The sequence below is a fragment of the Phascolarctos cinereus genome, unplaced genomic scaffold (genome assembly GCF_003287225.1).
Source record: "Phascolarctos cinereus isolate Bilbo 61053 unplaced genomic scaffold, phaCin_HiC Scaffold_5;HRSCAF=322, whole genome shotgun sequence".
In the NCBI taxonomy this organism is placed as follows: Eukaryota; Metazoa; Chordata; class Mammalia; order Diprotodontia; family Phascolarctidae; genus Phascolarctos; species Phascolarctos cinereus.
Window position 1 is genome coordinate 332193105 of NW_027555958.1, and position 20195 is coordinate 332213299.

Genomic DNA, 20195 nt, shown 5'->3' on the forward strand with positions numbered 1-20195 from the left:
GTTTTATTAGTGCCCTTCAATTGCATGCTTGATTTCTGGTGATTTGTCTGAACTGAGAATAGGAGCTGAATCAAATAAGAGAACGAGCAGAATATATTTCCTTTCCTCCCACACTGAACCCAAGAGTAGCATAAGGCCCCTCAGAGTAGAAGAAAGATAAATCCTCATTATAGTATATAGTTTTTATATGTAAATGATAGTAAATATTATTTTTGTGAGCATATTTAGATGTGTTATGAGATTCTTGCTTTCAAACTGAGTCTGTTTCATCTTTAACAATAATAATAATAATAATGAGAGCTAACATTTATAATCACAAAAACCCCATGAGGTAGATATTATTATTAACCTATTATACAGATGAGAAAACTGAGTCACACAGCTAGTAAGTGTCTGTCGTAGGAGTTGAACTCAGGTCTGCCTGACTCCAGGTAGCTAGATGGTAAAATGGATAGAGTAGCAGGCCTGAAGTCAGAAAAACTTATCTTCCTGAGTTCAAATCTGACCTCAGGCACTTACTAGTTGTGTGACCCTGGGCAAGTCACTTAACCCAATTTGCCTCAATTTTCACATCTATAAGATTGGTGGTAATAATGCTCAGTAGATCTCTTAGGGCTTTTCACAGCCAGTCTATAAATATTTATTAAGTGTCTCCTATATATCATTCACTATGTTAAGCACTAGGGATGCAGAGAAAGATAGACAGTCCCTACTCACAACCAGCTCACAATCTAATGGGATAAAACAACACATAAAAAAGAAGCTGGAAAGCTGGGAAGGGGGAGGTGCCCCTGGACAGGGACAGGATGAAGTCCGGGGAGTGTAGCCATGGGGAATGGTGAGATGGATACTCTGGGTGCTCTTCTTAAACAGAGGATCTAGGAAGAGGGATTCACTATCCAGCTTTTACCTTCTCCCTCATCCAGTGTATTCTCCTCAATATCATCACCGGTTATTAATGCCTCAATACCATTTAACCTGTGAATATCTCCTTGATATCACTGATAATTAACTAACACCAATCAGCTTTTACAAATGTATGCATGCATACATACACTGAAAAGATATAGCAAGAACCAATATAAAACCACCTTTGAAAACAAGGGTGACCTCTCCCATCTACACATCCCATAGTCCCTTGGGGAAAGTAGATTAAAGCTTTTAAAGTAGTGATTGCAAAACATTTCTATTACCAAGTTCATTTCTAGGTATGGATTAACGAATAATGAATCACTTTCTTGCTTCTAGGATGCGGTGGGTGTCTTGGCTGCTGGGTTAATACACTGCTGGGCTGTCACTGCTTCTCAAGCCAGCTCATTCCTGAGCTTGGCTCCTGGACCTCTGTTGACTCTTCTGACCTTTTGTTTTTTGGGTTTTATTTTATTTTATTTTATTTTATTTTTGGTTGGGCAGTGGGGGGTTAAGTGACTTGCCCAGGGTCACACAGCTAGTGAGTATTATGTGTCTGAGGCTGGATTTGAACTCAGGTCCTCCTGACTCCAGGGCCAGTGCTCTATCCACCACACCACCTAGCTGCCCTCTCTTCTGAGGTGTCCACTGATCTCCAAAATCTCATTTATCTAAGAACAGGAAAGAAGAAATACAAAAGAACAAAAGAAAGAATCAATACCATGTCTTCAAGGTCTCACATCAGCCTGGGCCATGAAGAGAATGCCAGTGACACTAGCTTACAGCAGTTATTGTCTTACTCACCATTTGGAAAGAGAGAGAGAGATTAAGTTCCTCTGCTGGAGCCTTTCATACATACGTTTAGTTCTGGTGCCCATGGACAACTAAAATGTTTTTCTTTTAAGCAGAGAGGAAACAGGTACAGTAAACCAGTACATGCTCCAAGAATCGTGCCCCCATTGGCCATCTCCCTTTTTTAAAGGTTTTATTGCTGTCTCTTGCTGTCACATCACAGTCATTGTGTACGGTATTCTCCTGGTTCTCCTTTCTTCCCTATGTAACGGTACATCTAAGACTTTCGTTATTTCTCTGAATTCTTCATATTTATCTTTTTTTTGGCTGCACAACAATATTCCATTACATTCCAGTGGGCCATCATCCATTTAATTGACAAGTACTTTATTTCTAGTTCTTTACTACCAGAGAAAATGCTGCTATGAACATTTTGGCATTTATGGGACATTTCTCTCTGTTGTTGACCCCCTTGGAGGCTGTATACTCACAGGGGAATTACTGGGTCAAAAGGCATAAATAATTCAGTCCCTTTCCTCATACAATTCCCAGTTTCTTTCCAAAACAGCCATACCAATTCACAGCTTCCATTAACCTTGTATTAGGATGCCTGTCTTCTCGTAATTCTTCCATTGCTGATTATTTCAAACTTTCATCATCATTATCTTTGCCAATTTACTAAATTTAAGGGGAAACCTGAGTTGTTTTGCTTTATTCTTCTTAATATTAGTGATTTAGAGCATTTAAAAATATTGTTGTTGATAGTTTGTAATTCTTCAAAGCAAAACTATGCCTCCCTTTTGATTGCTTATTTATTGGGGAATGCTCCTTGTTGTACTTTATTTCATTTTTATTATTATTATTTTTGGTGAGGCAATTGAGGTTAAGTGACTTGCCCAGGGTCACACAGCTAGTATCAAGTGTCCGGTCTGAGGCTGGATTTGAACTCGGATCCTTCTGACTCCAGTCCCAGTGCTCTATCCACTGCGCCCCCTAGCTGCCCCCTTGTTGTACTTTAAATGCCATACATGTGCTTTAATGTTTTAATGAATTTGTGTATTCTTTTTTTTTTTCAAAAATGTTTTACGTTTTGGCTTTTAAGATTTTGGCATTTCCTCCTCTCCATTGCCGAAGTTGAATATTACCAAGGGTCATAGCAGTCATCATTGGAAGACAGAAGCATAGAAGAAATTTCTTTTTAGGGGTGCTTATAATTGTCCCCAAATTTTCTATGTTACCCCAAAGTTAAAGTCAAATCTTTTTTTCTTTAGTGCCTAAACCCCTTCAATATAGTGTCTATTCAAATGGTTTAAACACTATCATTCAGTATTGCTGGCTAACTGACTCCTCAGAGAAACTGACATTATGAAACTCCAAACTTTTAATTCCCCTACAAAGTGCATCTAAAAATGCACTTTCATATTATGTAAACTAAGTACCTGAAAAAGACAAACCCAAATAATTCTCTCCCTTCTTATTTTATGGTTGCATTCTCCACTCTGAAGAGTGTCTGGCATACACAGATGCTTAATCTATTTATAAACATGATAAATGAGGTCCTGATGGCCTTGCTAGGTAGATAATACACTACTCTAAATTCAGTCAAGAGGAAATAGATACCCCGTCCTAGTCCTACTGCCCAGCATAGGTATCATTTACACTGTAATCTCAAAGGGCCAAAAGCCCAAAACACTGTCTGAAGCAAAATGGGAGCAGCCATGGTGGGAGTAGGAAAATTAGGTCCCTGAGGACCCCACCTGGGTGAATTGGGAAACACCTGGTTTCAAAGTGGCATATTAATTTAAAGGAGAGAGAAAGAGAGACAGACAGAGACAGAGAGAGACTTTTGTCTTCTGTTTTCTTTGCATATTATGTTTCTTCCCCAAAGAAGACTATGTATTTTATTTTGAAAAATAATGGTAAAATAGAGCTTGTCTTCTCATGGTCATTTTATACTTCTGGGATAACTAAGAGACTGTCACTAAGGAAACAAGACAGGGGACTACCCCACTCCTAGGTCAGAGGAAGAGATTTTTCTGATCATTAGTTCTTCATTTAAAAAAAAGGGTTTGTTTAGTTGTTTTGTTGTTTTGTTGTTTTGTTTTTTTTAAGCTAGGTTGGCACAAAAAGGAAAAACAGAGAAAGGATAGATCTGCTGCTTGGGGAAGTTTTGTTACAAACTATGAAACCTCAAGCAAGTCACAGCCTTTCTTGGCTTTAGTTTCTTTAACTATAAAAAGAGATTAAAGTAGACAATCTTAAAATCTCCCTTTTATCTCTAAATCTATGATTCTAAGATAAGGTATGTAACTCCGGTTTGCGCAGGGGTACTGAGGCTCATTGGCAGGAAGTCCTCCACTGGCAAATGCAAAAGGTTTTTGATGACCATCATTCTCTTGGTACCAAACTGCTCCCATGACTTCTAAGTTAGTGCCAGAAGGAGCTGGCTCAGGTCTGCATAAGGCAATACTGCTGCATATGTGGGACAGTTGGTCCAATCTTCAAAAGCTTCTTCCCATTTCCCATCACAATGGCCTCCAACTGGATTTTACAGGTTTAAGTGAAGCTGACTTTTTTTTTGTCCTGCTTTTGGTTCTTTCTAATTCTCTATCCTTGAGTGAGATCATTGAGAAGCTTAGTGAGAGCAGCGAGAGCAGCACAGATCTTCAGAAATTTGTTGGGGGAAGTTCTCAATCAATAGCTGGTGCTTACTCCTCCCTCGCTTAAATCCAATTCCCTTGTGCGTCATGGCCTCAACTCCCTGATGTCATGGTCCTCTTCCAGAATGAAGGACACACAACAACAACAACAACTCCTTGCTGAAATCACTATGTGGTCCACAGACTTGAAAGAGGTCTGCAAAACAGGAATTTGACAATCGACTGCATCAGACTAGCTTCTTCTAAATGCCCTAACACTTTTTTACCTATTTCCTTGCTTTAAGTGGGTCCTTCCAAAGGCAATTATGTCTTCCAAGTATAGCAGCACTTCCAGGGGGTTCATGTTGCTAACTCCCTTCTCCATAAGCTGTTGAAAAATAGCACATGCTCTTGAGATGTCTCGCCCCACCCCCGTGAGTTTATTGCCATCTCTGGAGGCCTTGTGGCAGACAGCTGATGGGAGCTCTTCCATGTGGCAGATAGCTGATGAAGGTCTGAACGGGGTCTTCGGGGATGGGGGCTCACTTCTCCAGGGGCGCATAGTTCAGAAGCTTTTCTATCAGGTCCATGTGGGCCAGCAGCATCCCACGGCAGCATTAAGGCTTCAGGTCCAGTGGCCCAGGGCATCCCCTTTGGCGTACTCTGCCTGCAGCAGGCCCAGGTAGGCCTCCCCCTTGTTGCCCACGATCTTGCCACACGTGAAGCGGTGCACCAGGATGATCATGGCAATGGTGAGGCGGCGGTGGCGAGGGCGGCGGCACCGGGGGGCCGGTATGCACCCTAACATTCCTCCTCGTCTGCCCCAGCTTCGGCCTCGCTGTCCCGCTCTCTTCTCCCCCCCCCCCAAGATGTCTTGAGGTATATGCATAAACTAGAAAAAGCCTGCTTGCTGAGCAAATGAATGCTATTTTCTCTTTTTCAGTCAGTCAATAAATATTAAGCACCTACCATGTGCCAGGCATCATGTGAAGTGCTACCATCAGTGATAACCACTGCATAAACCAAAAACAAAATCTAGCCATCCAATACTGTCTAGGAAGCAGTAGTCCACGGCCTCTTGGATTTCTGGCTTTCCACTTTAGTTCTGTTGTTCAAAGTCCAGGAGCCCACACATACCCTGATCTTCTATCTTCTTTTGTATCACTGCTATAGGTGATGTCATTTCCCTTTTTGGGGTCATCTTTCCAATATGATGACTATGAGATGGAACTCCGGAGTTGTTTTAATTTGCATTTCCCTAATTATTAAGTGATTTGGAGCATTTTTAATGTGGTCATTGATAGCTTGGATTTCTTCCTTTAAGAACCATTTGTTTATATTCTTTGACCATTTATCTACTGGGGAGTGATTCTTGGTCTTATAAACTTGAGTGAGTATAATATGCATCTTGGATATAAGACTTTCTTTTATCACAGAAATTATCCAAAGATTTTCCTCTAGTTACCCATTTCCCTTTTAATTTTAACTGCATTAGTTTTGTTAATGCAAAAACCTTTTAAATTTTATATAACCAAAATTGTCCATTTTTTCTCTTGTAATCATTTCTATGCTTTATTTACTCATGAACTCTTTTGTTGTTGTTGTTCAATCCTGTTCGACTCTTTGTTCTTCTTCTTTTTTTAGGCAATTGGGGTTAAGTGACTTGCCCAGGGTCACACAGCTAGGACGTGTCAAGTGTTTGGTCTGAGGCCAGATTTGAACTCAGGTCCTTCTGACTTCAGGGCCGGTGCTCTATTCACTGCACCACCTAGCTGCCCCCCTGTCCAACTCTTTGTGACCCCATAAATTATACTGTTCCTGGGTTTGGTTTTGTTTTGGGTTTTTTTTTTGCCATTTCCTTCTCCAGTACACTAAGGCAAACAGAAGTTGTGAGTTTCCTAGGATTACACAGCTAATAAGTGTCTGAGACCAGATTTGAACTAAGGTCTTCCTGACTCTAGACCTAGGGCTCTATCCCCTGAAGCACCAAGCTGCCTCCTCATGAACTCTATCACTATCCATAGATCAGAAAGGCAATTTCTTTATTGACCTCCTAGTTTTTTTTTTTGATGTATTTATGTATTTTAAAGAAGAGATACAGAACGGCACAGTAGATAGTAGGCCAGCTTGAGAACAAGGAAAATCAGAGTTCAAGGCTTGTCTCTGACACTTACTAGCCATATTAACATCAAGAAGTTATTTAATCTCTATAACCCAGGCAAATCTCTCTGATTCTGATACAGACTAGTTGTTACCTGCCTCAATTGTGGCAGTTTTCACACTGAGAATTAACCATACCAAGGAAATGACTTTAAAAAAAAAAAAAGGAAATGCAACAACCTGCAAACAACGTTTTACATCCAGTGCTGTAGTGAGATAAATGCTATTTAGGGTGGTCAGTCTGATATCACTTCACATATTCAACCAAAGAAATCTCAGTTATGTAGGTCTGAAGTTCCTAGTGTTTTTTAAGACTTTTCTTACAAAAGCTTATTCTGTTAAAATGTAGCTTGTGGCAAAAGAAATTGTAATTGACTATAATACCGTCCAAGACAATCCCAATTCCAGATGTTTAGATTATACCTCAGAGCTAATTTCTGTCTTATTTGAACTAAATTTTCATCAGGACAAATAAAGTCAAAGCCATCTTGATGTATTCATGCCTCAGAGGTTCAAAAGATTTTGCCAGTGGAAATGAATGAAGTGTGTCTAGCCATAAGGATTGTTTCTTTTAACTACAAAAGAAAGGAAGAGAGAAAGAAGAGAAAAGAAAAGAGAGTTGTTCCTATCTTCATGGATATTTTCATGGAGCTAATGGTCAAATTCTTGAACTTGGTGTCCTGACAATGACAAGTAACCAATTAACAGAATATACTTTCTATTCATTCAGATGCCTCAGACTTGTTGGGAAAATTGTCTGCCTATCAGCTGATAATTTGAATGCTAACTTCAATAATTCAAACCAAATCTCTTTTGGAAGATGTTGAATAACTAGCAGAATATTGGTGGGGATCAGCCACACATTTGCAACAATTGTATTAACTATGCATTGAATACTCTTTCAGTTGATGTGGGAGTTCTAAAAAAAAAATTTCATTTTTTTCTCTCTTATTTATCTGGTATGAGAAGACAGACTGAAATCACTCTGTGACTTATAGAGGAATACAGATGCATTCTATTGTAAGGAAACAGGATTTGTGAGACTGATGCCTGCTTTTGGAAGACTATATTCATGTTTCAAATTGTGCTATTTGAAAAAGTTTATTGATTTATCTTGTTTTTATATCACTTTCATTTGCTAACATATCAGTCCTTTCTTCCCTTCCCAGGGAGTCATCCCTTATAATGAAGAATAAAAAAGAAAGAGAAAAAAGCATTTCAGTAAAATTAACTAAAATATCAACCAAGTCTGACAGTTTATCCTGTGTTTCAAAGCTATAGTCCCCCATCTCTAAAAGGAAAGGGGAGAAGTGCATTTTTCTTGCTCTTCTTTAGTGCCAATCATGGTCATTATAATTACATAGCATTCAATTTTGGTTTTATTATTGTTCTTTCCATTTCTATTATTGTAGTCATTTGTGCATTTTATATTCACGGTTTGGCTTACATTACTCTGTACTAGTTCAAATAAGTCTTCCTGTGCTTCTCTGAATTCTACATATTTGTTGTTTCTTAAGATACCAGAATATTTTAAAAAAAAAAGAAAGAAAAAAAAAGATACCAAAATATTCCATATTTATATTGTTGTCTCACTCTTTGTGACCCCATTTGGGGTTTTCTTGGCAAAGCCACTAAAGTGGTTTGCCATTTCCTTATTTAGCTCATTGTACAAATGAGGAAACTGAGGCAAACAGGGTTAAGTGATTTGCCCGGGGTCACACAGCTAGTAAGTGTCTGAGGCTAGATTTGAACTCACAAAGTTGAGTCTTCCTGATTCCAAGCCTGGTATTCTATCCCCTGGCCCACCAAGCTGCCCTTTTCACATTCATACACCGTAATTCATTTAGCCATTCTTCATTTAATAGACATCTCCTTTCTCTCCAAGTTCTTCACTCCTATGCAAAGTGTGGCTATAAATATTTTAGTGCACCTGGGAACTTTCTATTGTTGACATCCTTAGGGCATATGCCTAGCATGGGATCTCCAGGTCAAAGGGTGTAGACCATTCTATCTTTTTCTTAACATTATTTCAAATTGTTTTCTAGAGAGGTTCCTATTGGGGGGACAATTCCCAGCTTAGTCTTTAGTATGCTTGTCTTTCCACAATGCCTCTGACACTACTCCTATATTTTGTTCTCTTTATCAATTTGCAAAGTGTGAGATGAAACTTCAGAGTTGTTTTGGTTTCCATTTTACTTATTATTGGTGATTCAGAATTTTTTTAATATAGCTTGAAGTTGACAGTTGAATTAGTTGAAGTTGCTACTGTTATTTTTATTGACACATTTTGTTTTAACAAAGCAGACAAATATAAACAAACTTACAAATTAAAAAACAAAGTATATTCTCCCAAGAGCTGTTAAAGTAAAACAGTCCCCCAATGAGTGATTCTGATTGATCAAACAACCATATACTTCTCTAATTTATCCTTTTCTAAAAGAAAGGCTGTGTGCATTCACTTCAAGGAATACTGATTCATTGTATTAAACTTGAGTTTTGTTGCCATCTTATGTTGTCTTGAGCTACATTAATATCTTCTCCTATATATATTTTTGTATATGCTTTCTTCACTCTGCAGCACTTAAAATGTCTTCTCATTTTTATTTAAGTTCTTCGTATTTGTCATTCTTTGTTGCAACTATGTATTCCATATAGTTTTCACCAAGCATTTAAAGGTTTACTAGGTACCAAGTAATGTGCTAAATGCTGGAGATACAAAGGGAGATATATAAATAACCAGGTACGTTCAAGATATATGCAGGGTATTCAGAAGTAATCTCAGAGGGAAGGACCTAGCAGTGGGCAGTGGGAGTAGGGGAAAGGCCTACTAGAGAAGGTAAGTTTTGAGTTTTGTCTTTTTCTTTTCTTTCTTCCTTTTTTTTTACACTTAGTAGTATTTTATTTTTTTTTCCAATTACATGTAAACATAGTTTCCAACATTCATTCCCCCGTCCCTGCCCCGGCTAAGCAATGGGGTTAAGTGACTTGCCCAAAGTCACACTGTCTGAGTCTAGATTTGAACTCAAGTCCTCCTGATTCTAGAGCTGGTGCTCTATCCATTGCACCACCTCGTTGCCCCCTCAACATTCATTTTTGTAAGATTTTGAGTTCCAGTTTTTTTTCTCCTTCTCTTACCTCCCCACTCCCAAGACAGTAAGCAATGTCATGAAAGAAGAATCAAAACAAAAAAGTAAAACCACCATAAAGAGAGAGAGAGAGAGAGAGAGAGAATAATAGTACGCTTTGATCTGCATTCAGACTACATAGTTCTTTCTCTGGATATGGATAACATTTTCCATCATGAGTCTGTGGAATTGTCTTAGATCATTGTATTGCTGAGAAGAGCTAAGTCTATCAAAGCTGGTCATTGCACAATGTTGCTGTTAGTGTGTACAGTGTTCTCCTGGTTCTGCTCACTTCACTTAGCATCAGTTCATATAAATCTTTCCAGGTTTTTCTGAAATCTGCTTGCTCATCATTTCTTACAGCACAGTAGTATGCCATTACATTCATATACCACAACTTGTTCAGCCAGTGGACGTCCCCGCAAATTCCAATTCTTTGCCGTCATTGAGCTATGTATTGAAGGAAGACAGGGAAGCTAAGAGGCAGAGGTGAGGGGGAGGAGCATTCCAGGTATGGGGTCAACCAGCAAAAAGGTACAGAGGTAGGAGATGGGAGAGGGAGTTTTGTGTGTCAGGAAGAACAAGCAGATGAGTACAGCTGGGTCACTGAATGCATGGAGGAGAGTAAAATGTAAAAGAACTGGAAAGGTAGGAATGGCTAGGTTAAAAAAGGCTTTAAAAGCTTGACAACCTCTATCAATTAACCTGGAATCTACTGAGGGGTGGTCATAATCCAAACAACACACCTTGAATGGAATTATTTGGAAAGGATCTGAAATCTTTTTTGAAAGCACACTTCTTACTTTGTCCTATAATATTCTTTTTTAGTGACCTTTGAGTTTAAATCCAACCTCAGACACTACTAGCTGTGTGACCCCGGACAAGTCACTTAACCCCATTTGCCTCGGTTTTCTCCCCTGTAAAATGAGCTGGAGAAGGAAATGGCAAACCATTTCAGCATCTTTGCCAAGAAAACCCCAAATGGGGTCTCACAGAGTCATATGGGACTGAAACGACTGAGTAGCAACAATCAGTTCTTTTTTAAAAATTTTTTTTATTTTGAATTATTAACAATTTTTATTTATTTTGAATTATTAACAATCACTTCCATAAGCTTTTGAATTTTAAATGTTTCTCTCCCTCCCTCCCCATCTCCCTCCCTAAGATGGCATGTAATCTGATATAGGCTATACATATACATTCCTATTAAACATACTTTCACATTAGTGATGTTGTAAGTAAGAATTAGAAACAATAGGAGGAACCACCAGAAACAGGAAACAAAACTCAACAGAAGAAAAAAAATAGCAAATAGTATGCTTCAATCTGCATTCAAACACAACAATGAGTTCTTCAATCACTGAGGAATGAAAGATGGCTAACTAAATGAGACATTTTGAAAGTATCTGAAAGTATTTCTTTTGTTAGGTCTGTATACTTTGAAAAGTTTTCCTTCCATGCATTTTGAAGATTTTGGATGCTCAGAATGACAACATCTATTTGTAACTTATATTGTCAAGAAGATGAGATGTGTCAGCAGGTGCCACCCCAGAATCCACCAACTAGTAATTTTTTGGAACTGGGAGTTTTGGATTGTTTTGTGAAGATTTCTAGGAGAAAGGTGCTAGAAGCAGTAGAGCCAAGTTGAAAGTTGGAGTTAGGGAGATGTTCTCTATCTTGATACCATGTGGATAGGTATTGATATATCTGATATTTTGTTCTCCAGCTTTCTCCTTCAGAGACAAAAAAATCTTTGGTTACTGTTGCTATTATGGCAGTAGTTGAGTTTTTTGCTACATTGATATGGACCATATTTGGTGAGGTTATCCAAGGTGCCTATCAGAGGCAATTTCCAGCACCTGTGACCCTGAGAGTCTATGAAGTGTGCTATTCCCATTAACTGAGTAGTAATTTTTTTTGGGGGGGCTAGACAGTGGAGTTAAGTGACTTGCCCAGGGGTCACACAGCTGGTAAGTTTCAAGTGTCTGAGGCTAGATTTGAACTTAGGTCCTCCTGACTTCAGGGCTGGTACTCTATCCACGGTATCACTTAGCTATCCCGAGAGTAGTAACTCTTTTGAATTGTCTAGTCTAGTCTTCCTCCTTTTGGGGGTGGAGCAGGGTGAGTCTAGGAATCTAAAGCAAGAAAATCCAGTTTCTGCTACTGTTTGCCTGGCTCAGGGCTGACAAAATAAATACAGAAACTGTCCCTCCCTCTTTTGCTTTCTCTTCTTCCTTTTCTACCATTTATTTCATTCTTCATATAAACGAACTAGCAACCACTAATCTTAGTTATGTGGTTAGTATTAGCAGCATGGATTGAGGTTTGCAGGAAATGTGAGTCTAGGTGGGGCAGCTAGGTAGTACAGTGGAGAAAGTGCTAGGCCTGGAGTCAGGAAGATGAGTTCAAATCTGGCCTCAGACACTTAGTGTCTGGCAAGTCAGGCAAGTCACTTAACCCAGTTTGCTTCAGTTTCTTCACCTATAAAATGGGCTGGAGAAGGAAATGACAAACCACACGAGATGAGGTATAAAGTGAAAGATAAATTCTTCCTCTGCGTGACAACAAGACAAAGGTAATAACTCTGATTGAGGTTACAAACATATTGCAGGCAATTTGAAGTAGTGTTCCTATACCAGCTCAAGCTGATAAGCAGCTGTTATTTTAAGTGGAGATAAAATAATATAAAGTACATCAAAATACCTGCATGCAGAATAAATGTCTAAGACAACTGTGAACTGGGACAGGGAGGTGTATCATACTGTGTACCATCTGTGACCCTTTTGGGTTCTTTACAAGTTCTTATGTGACAACCCCCTCCCAGTCATGGTTCCTTGTCCCTTACCCTTATTTCAACTGAGGGGAGGGCCACCATCACTCTGACAGTTTACATGCAAACGCGGATTTACACGAGAGGACAACCCAGACCACCTGCCTTGATCAAGAGTAACTTTTAGGTGCCTCCAGCCATTGTGAGCTTAATAGGATGGTTCTTCAACCTTGTAGAGGGGATCTCTATCATTTCTGCATCTCCTTTCCCAGTGCAAACTTTCATTCCATATAACTATTCACTTACATAATAAAATGTTGTCATTAGATTTTTATGTATCAATGCTATGTCCAAGGCAGTTGTGAATAGCAGTTGTCTGTAATGATGCTTCAGTTCCATCACAGTTTATTTGTTGAATTCTCAAGAATATTTTGAGGATTTATGTTTGCAGTATGGGGATTTGTCACTTTTTAGTTTAGAAAGGGCAGCTAAGTGAAGTGGATAAAGTGCCAGACCTGAAGTCAGAAAGACTCATCTTCATAAATTCAAATCCAGCCTCAGACACTTATTAGTTGTCACCTGGGCAAGTCACCTAAGCCTGTTTGTCTCGGTTTCTTCATCTGTAAAATGAGTTGAAGGAGGAAATGGCAAACCACTTCAGTACCTTTGCCAAGAAAATGAGGTTATGGAGAGTCAGACGTGGCTGAAAAGACTGAATAATAAGGGGCAGCTAGGTGGTGCAGTGGATAGAGCTCTGGCCTTGGAGTCAGGAGGACCTGTGTTCAAATCCAACCTCAGACACTTGACACTTACTAGCTGTGTGATCTGGGCAAGTCATTTAACCCCGATTGCCTCACACATATACAAAAAACATTGAATAACAAAGTTTAAAAAGGATAGTGAGTTTCTGGTATGTAATGCTAGTCAACTGGATGTAGGTGTCTAAATATTCAGTAGATGCTAAACTTTTTCTTTTTTCACCTTTTTTAAAATTAATTTATTTTTAGTTTTCAACATTCACTTTCACATGCTTTTGAGTTTTAACTTTTCTCCCCCTTACCTCTCTGCCTCCCTCCCCAAGATGGCGTGCAATCTGACATAGGCTCTACATGTATATTCTATTAAATATATTTTCACATTAGTCATGTTGTAAAGAAGAATTAGAACCAATAGGAGGAACCACAAGAAAGAAGAAACAAAACAAAACAGAATTGGGGAAAAAATAGCAAATAGTATGCTTTGCTCTGCATTCAGACTCCATAGTTCTTTCTCTGGATGTGGATAGCATTTTCCATTATGAGACTTTTGGAGATGTCTTAGATCCTAGCATTGCTGAGAAGGGCTAAGTCTATCAGTGTTAGTCACCACACAATGCCGCTGTTACTGTGTACAATGTTCTCCTGGTTCTGCTCATTTCACTCAGCATCAGTCCATACAAGTCTTTCCAGATTTTTCTGAAATCTGCCTGTTCATCATTTCTTTTTTTGTTTGTTTGTTTGTTTGTTTGTTTTTAAAGGCAATTGGGGTTAAGTGACATGCTCATCATTTCTTACGGCACAATAGTATTCCATTATATTCATATACCACAACTTGTTCAGCCATTCCCCAATTGATGGGCATCCCCTCAATTTCTAATTCTTTTCCACCACAGAAAGGGCTGCTATAAACATTTTTGTATGTGTGAGTCCTTTTCCCATTTTTATGATCTCTTTGGGATATAGCCCTAGACGTGCTATTGCTGAGTCAAAGGGTATGCACATTTTTATAGCCCTTTAGGCATAGTTCCAAATTGCTCTCCAAAATGGTTGGTTCAGTTCACAACTCCACCAACAATGCATTAATGTTCCAATTTGCCCACATCTTCTCCAACATTTATCATTTTCCTGTTTTGTCATGTTAGTCAATCTGACAGGTGTGATGGGGTATCTCAGAGTTGTTTTGATTTACATTTCTCTAATCAATAGTGATTTAGAGCACTTTTTCATATGACTATAGTAGATTTAATTTCTTCATCTGAAAACTGCCTGTTCATATCCTTTGACCATTTATAAATTGAGGAATGACTTGTCTTCTTATAAATTTGACTCAGTTCTCCATACATTTTAAAATTAGGCCCTTATCAGAGACACGTTATAAAAAATTCTTTCCTAATTTTCTGATTTCCTCCTAATCTTGGTGGCATTGGCTTGGTTTGTGCAAAAACTTTTCAAATTGATACAATCAAAATTATCCATTTTGCATTTCATAATGTTCTCTATCTCTTGTTTGGTCATAAATTCTTCTGTTCTCCTGACAGGTAAACTATTCCTTGCTCTGTCAGTTTATTTGTAGTATCAGCCTTTATATCTAAATCATGTACCCATTTTGACTTTATTTTGGTATACAGTGTAAGATGTTGGTCTATGCCTAGTTTCTGCCATGCTTTTTTCCAGTTTTCCCAGTAGTTTTTGTCAAATAGTGAGTTCTTATCCCAGAAGCTGAGGTCTTTGGGTTTTAGATACTAAATTTTTGCAGCCACTAGTGACACGTTACACAGTTTCTGCCACTGTATTATACAATCATCATTAAATAAATCAAGACCTGTTAAAGGTAATTTTTCTGTAATTTCTGGCAGCAATGATCTTGAATAAATCCTTCCATTTCTATAAACAAATTTGAACAATTAAGCCATTTGTTCATTACTGCTTTGTCAATATGTTATTCTTTGAGTTCATGTAAATATTGCCCATGAAGAACCCTTTGTTTCTACTCCAGGATTTCAGCTGTTTCACAGAGTACATCCAGAGGTGAAACATGTTTGATTGCATTCAGCAAATCCTGTGGCATATGCCTGTTGTCAAGTTTTACTATTTCTTTGTGAAGTGAGGTCTGTTTGTTGGAAAGGTATTTCTAAAAATTTTTACCTGTGGGACATTTGGCCTGAGAACATCTATCAATGCTCTTCCTCTTTTTTGGCAAGGAACAGCATTTTAATCTTTCCTTAGTTGCTGTGGGACAATAAGCCCTGTGTTTCATTAAAACTATAAGGGACTTTCCCCCCTGTTGTTTTCATTTTACTATGCTAAAAGTATATATTATTTCTGATACTGGGCAGGTGTAAATTGCTTTAAATGTGTTCTTTCTGTTGTGCTTGCACCTCAGGAAGTTAGTTGATCTCTTAACAAACTTAGCCTCTACTTGCTTCTTGCTAGCCTCCAGGATGCATATGCCTTTTGTCTGAAGTGGACCAAGACATTTTTATCATCTTCATCCATTCTGTCAGTCTGACCTCAGTATTTAAACTCAATACATTCGAGCCTCAATACATTTCTTTCTGGATGACCATTGAGAATTTTATATTTGTGGAGTTTAATAACATGTTGATATTGTTGGAGATAGTTTCCATGAGATGAAGTAGCTGTTAAATGTGATTTTCAGTGGATATTGTCCATATATATCAAATGATTACTGTGATATTTTGGTATGATTTCCTCTTTGACTTGAAAAGTCATCTTCAGTTCTGTTCAGAAGTGAAGATCATGAATTTGAGGCTTGGCAGCACCATTGCAGGCTTAAGCTGTCTCCTCGCATGATGCCACTACTTCACATCATTTGATCATGGCAATATTATATTGACAGCATGTCTTAAACAGAAAACAGTTTTTCTATATGGACATAAAATATTTTAGTGCTTTTTCATATGCTCGTGTGCCGGAAGTTGTGTTTTGTGCTCTGACGTATGATAAAGCTATATCCCAAGGGCATATAAAGGAAAAGAACAAGGCTTATTGCTTTGATTTTGCAAAACATGGTTTATTTGAATTTGTCAATTTGTCCTGGAGGTTGCAAGAGTTTACAAAGGCCTCTAAAAGATGAATAAAAAATACGAAAGGTGTAACCTAAGGCCCAAGATCCCTCAAATGCCCTTGGTTTACACAGACCAGACCTGATCCTGGGGACTGACACTTGAGTCATTTCCTCTCTCTTGTTCATTACTTACAACTTCAGGATTATTTTTAATTATGCTCATAGTATATCTCATGTTTAGGTTTCTCCAAATGTGAGTAACAATCTCCCCAACTCCTGCAAGTCACTCCAAGTAATAAATGCATATCAGATATGGAGCAGCTTTTATTTCTCCCCAACAGAAAATGCATAAGATGTAGATGATGCATAGCAGCCCAATGAACAGATACAGAAAAATGTAAGGCATGCAAATAACCCATTTAGAGTCTTGGAAAGTAAACATACTTTGGGAACATTGCTAACTAAGCAATTCCTTACCCGTTAGACCTGCCAAGTTTGAACAGCTCACTGAAATAGTGGGAAGGGTGGTAAGGTTCTGATCTTCAGCCCTCCTCTGCCCACGGTGTGGCTCCAGTTTTCCAGCTGTGAAGAGGAATCCAAATAATATTTTGATATTGTTGGAGAAAGTTCCCATGAGATGAAGTAGCTGTTGACTCTGATTTTCAGTGGTTCCTATAATCTGATGTTTTCCATGTGTAGTATGTGATTAATGTGATATTTTGGTATGACTTTCTCCTCCACTTGAAAACCATCCTCAATTCTGTTCAGAGATAATGGATTCTTTAGTTGGTGATCCTCTTCTCTCTATAGAAAATCCAATATTAAAGATATCTCCCTTCAGGAGACAGATGCTTGAATTTTTAAACTTTTGATTAGCCATCTGGTTTCCCCCAGTTTTTCCATGGAAAAGTACATTCTTGGAATCTCATCTCTCAGGCCCTGTATAAGCACTTATCAGTGTACTTGTTATTTGCTCTCTAAACCAGATGTGTCCAATACACTGCCTGCAACACTCATGAGTCTGCCCAAACCAAATTAAAATGTAATTGGGAAATATTTGACAAGATGAATTAAAATACAATAAAACAGATGATATTACCTTTTAAAGCTAAGTCAATATTCAGCCCACAAGGATTTGTATGTACATTTTAGTGACACTCATTTTTATTTGAATTTGATACAATTGCTTTATACTATCTCAATTGTGGATTTCATCAGCTCTCATGGGTTCAACGTGCTCATAATCTCTAGATTTATACATCAAGCCCAAGAATCTCTCCTGAGTTCCAGACCCACATCACCAACTTGCCTATTGAACAATTTGAATAGGATGTCATATAGACATCTCAAATTTATCTAGAACAGAATTCTTTAACCTCCCCCCCCAAAAAAAAAACACCCCAGTGACTCCTTTTCTGACCTTCTGGTCATATTCACTAACCATCTCCCATGCCTGTAAAGTGCTCACTCCTCATCCTACATTCTGACTTCCCTGATTTCCTTCAATCTCAGCTAAAATCCCAATTTCTATAGGAAGATTTTTTTTGATCCTCCTTAATTCTAGTGTCTTCCATCAACTGATAATTTCTAATTTCTCCTGTATATAGTATCTTCCTACATAGCTGTTTGAATATTGTCTCCACCATTGGGTTGTAAGTTCCTTGAGAGCAGGGCCTAGCTTCTACCTTTCTTTATATCTCTAGCTCTTAGTAAAGTGATTGGCACACAGCAGGGACTTTAAAGAAATGCTTATTAACTACCGGCTGACTTCCCTATTACTACATATGGCACTACCATCCTCTTAGTCACCCAGGTTTGCAACCTCAGTGTCATCATTGACTGCACACTCTCATTTGCTCTATATAGCCAATCAGTTGTTATATCTTGTCAGTTCTATTTTCACAATATCCTTTATATATGTACCCTTCACTGATATAGCCACTGCCCTAGTTCAGGCCATCAGTTTTTTCCTAGACCAGAGGTTCCCAAACTTATTTGGCCTACCATCCCCTTTTCAAAAAAAAATTACTCAGAGTCCCCTTGGAAATCTACTTTCTTTAACCCTTTAATGAGTTTCAAAAAAATATAATTTTTTTAAAAAAATGATGCATCTTAAATTTAATAATTTATTGTAAATTTGTGGATTTTTTCCTGCATTGAAATTTTGGTGATGCAATATTGCCTCATGTAACCATATAATATTGTATTATAAACAAGTCATTACATGTACATATTCCTGCCAATGCATGCTGGACTTGCTGACAATGTGAGACACACTCACCTGTCAAAACTTGCTGGTTAAGACCTGTTGGTGGACTTGACTACTGATTGGTTATAACTTGCATTTTGTGTGTTTATTTGGAAAATAATGTGATCATTACAACTTTATTTCCGTTACACAACAGATGAAACACATATGAATGTTTTTTCACATTTTTCTTCTTTTCTTTCCCTATGCTTCATCTGCCCCCTTATTTTTATTCAATATCCCCCAATCGCACCTGAGGCTATTATCACCCCTCTGAATCATTCTAGCACCCCCCAGCGGGCTGTATCATACACTTTGGAAACCATACATAGTCTAGGACCTAGAGTAAGCCTTCTAATAGGTCTCCCTGCTTCATTTCCTCCCACTGTAATCTATCCTCTACTCATCTTCCAAAGTGATTTTTACTAATATCATGGCCTCATTCTTCATTTTTTGTATGACCAACCATAAACTCCACTTTTGGCATTTAAATTTCCTTACAGCTTGGCCCCTTCCTAGGCACTGTCTGATCTAGCCATACTGGCCTATTTGCTGTTCCTCACAAATGAATCTCCATCTCCCATGTCCATGTCTTTACATTGGCTGTTCCCTACGTATATGATGCTCCTCCTCCTTACTTCTATATATTAGAATCCTTGGTGTACTATATAACTCATATCAAAGGTCACCTTTTGTAGGAGATCTTTCCTGTCCCCTCCAACTGCTATAGACCTCCCCCCCCACAAGGTTACCATCTATATGCTCTATAGGTATCATCTATGAATTATATGTATATTATATATAGATATACATATATGACATAGGTATTAAACATATGTATGGTATATATATATTTATGTGTATGTGCATACATATAAATATTGTCTGCTCAATTAAAATCTTAAGTTCTTGAGGGAGGGATTATTTTGCTTTTTCCAGTATCCCTACTGCTTAGCACAATATCTGACATGGAGAAAGTGTTTAATAAATTTTTGTTAATGGCTTAATTTCAACAGAAACCCCATCAGTGCCTTGACTACTGCCCCTTGGGCAGGGGAAGTCTGTTCTCAACAATCTAGACTCTGAATTATGTTTAAATAAGGAAGTTTTAGCAGAAGGCAGCCAGGAACTTGAGGCCCAGAAACTCCTATTAGGCTACCTCATTGCCATTAACTGTTCCTCCTGTAGTCCAGAAGAAGGTGTAAGGGGAAAGGTGAAGAGCAGTCCTGAGCAAAAGAGTAAGCCTCAATTTACTTTAGCTCATAAGTAGAGTTGTGATCCTTTCATGAAAGGTTTGTCAACCTGACTGTCAGTCACTAAATCATCTTGGAGAGGACCACAGTTACTGGGTGCTAGTCAGAAGACTTCCCCATAGCCTGTCAGCAAAGCCCTAGCATGCATACTACCCTTCATAAGAAGGTGTCCTTTGGATGCTTCCATACAAAAGTTCATATTCATAATCTCATCAACTTTATCTCACCTGATCCATCCTGCCCCTTACAAATAGCAAACTGAAACCTTTATAAAATGCCTCATTTTTAAAAAAGGACTGTTTATATTGAAAGGTACTTTGTTCAACAGGTTTCATCTCTCACTATAATACAAAAAGTCCATTAGACAAATATTATCTCAGTGTTAAGCATCACACTAAGTGTATAATAAATAAGTACTGAATTGAATTTAACTACATTTTCCCTTTCCCACACCAGTTCTAAGATGAAATTCTATTATATTTTATGTCCTCCATTTTAAGAAGACTATGTCAC

General features: G+C 38.2%; 1 pseudogene; it reads right to left on the reverse strand.

The window, feature by feature from the left end:
* Positions 1-4882: 4882 nt before the first annotated feature.
* On the reverse strand, positions 4883-5085 carry LOC110217809 (DNA-directed RNA polymerases I, II, and III subunit RPABC5 pseudogene; annotated as a pseudogene).
* Positions 5086-20195: the final 15110 nt, after the last annotated feature.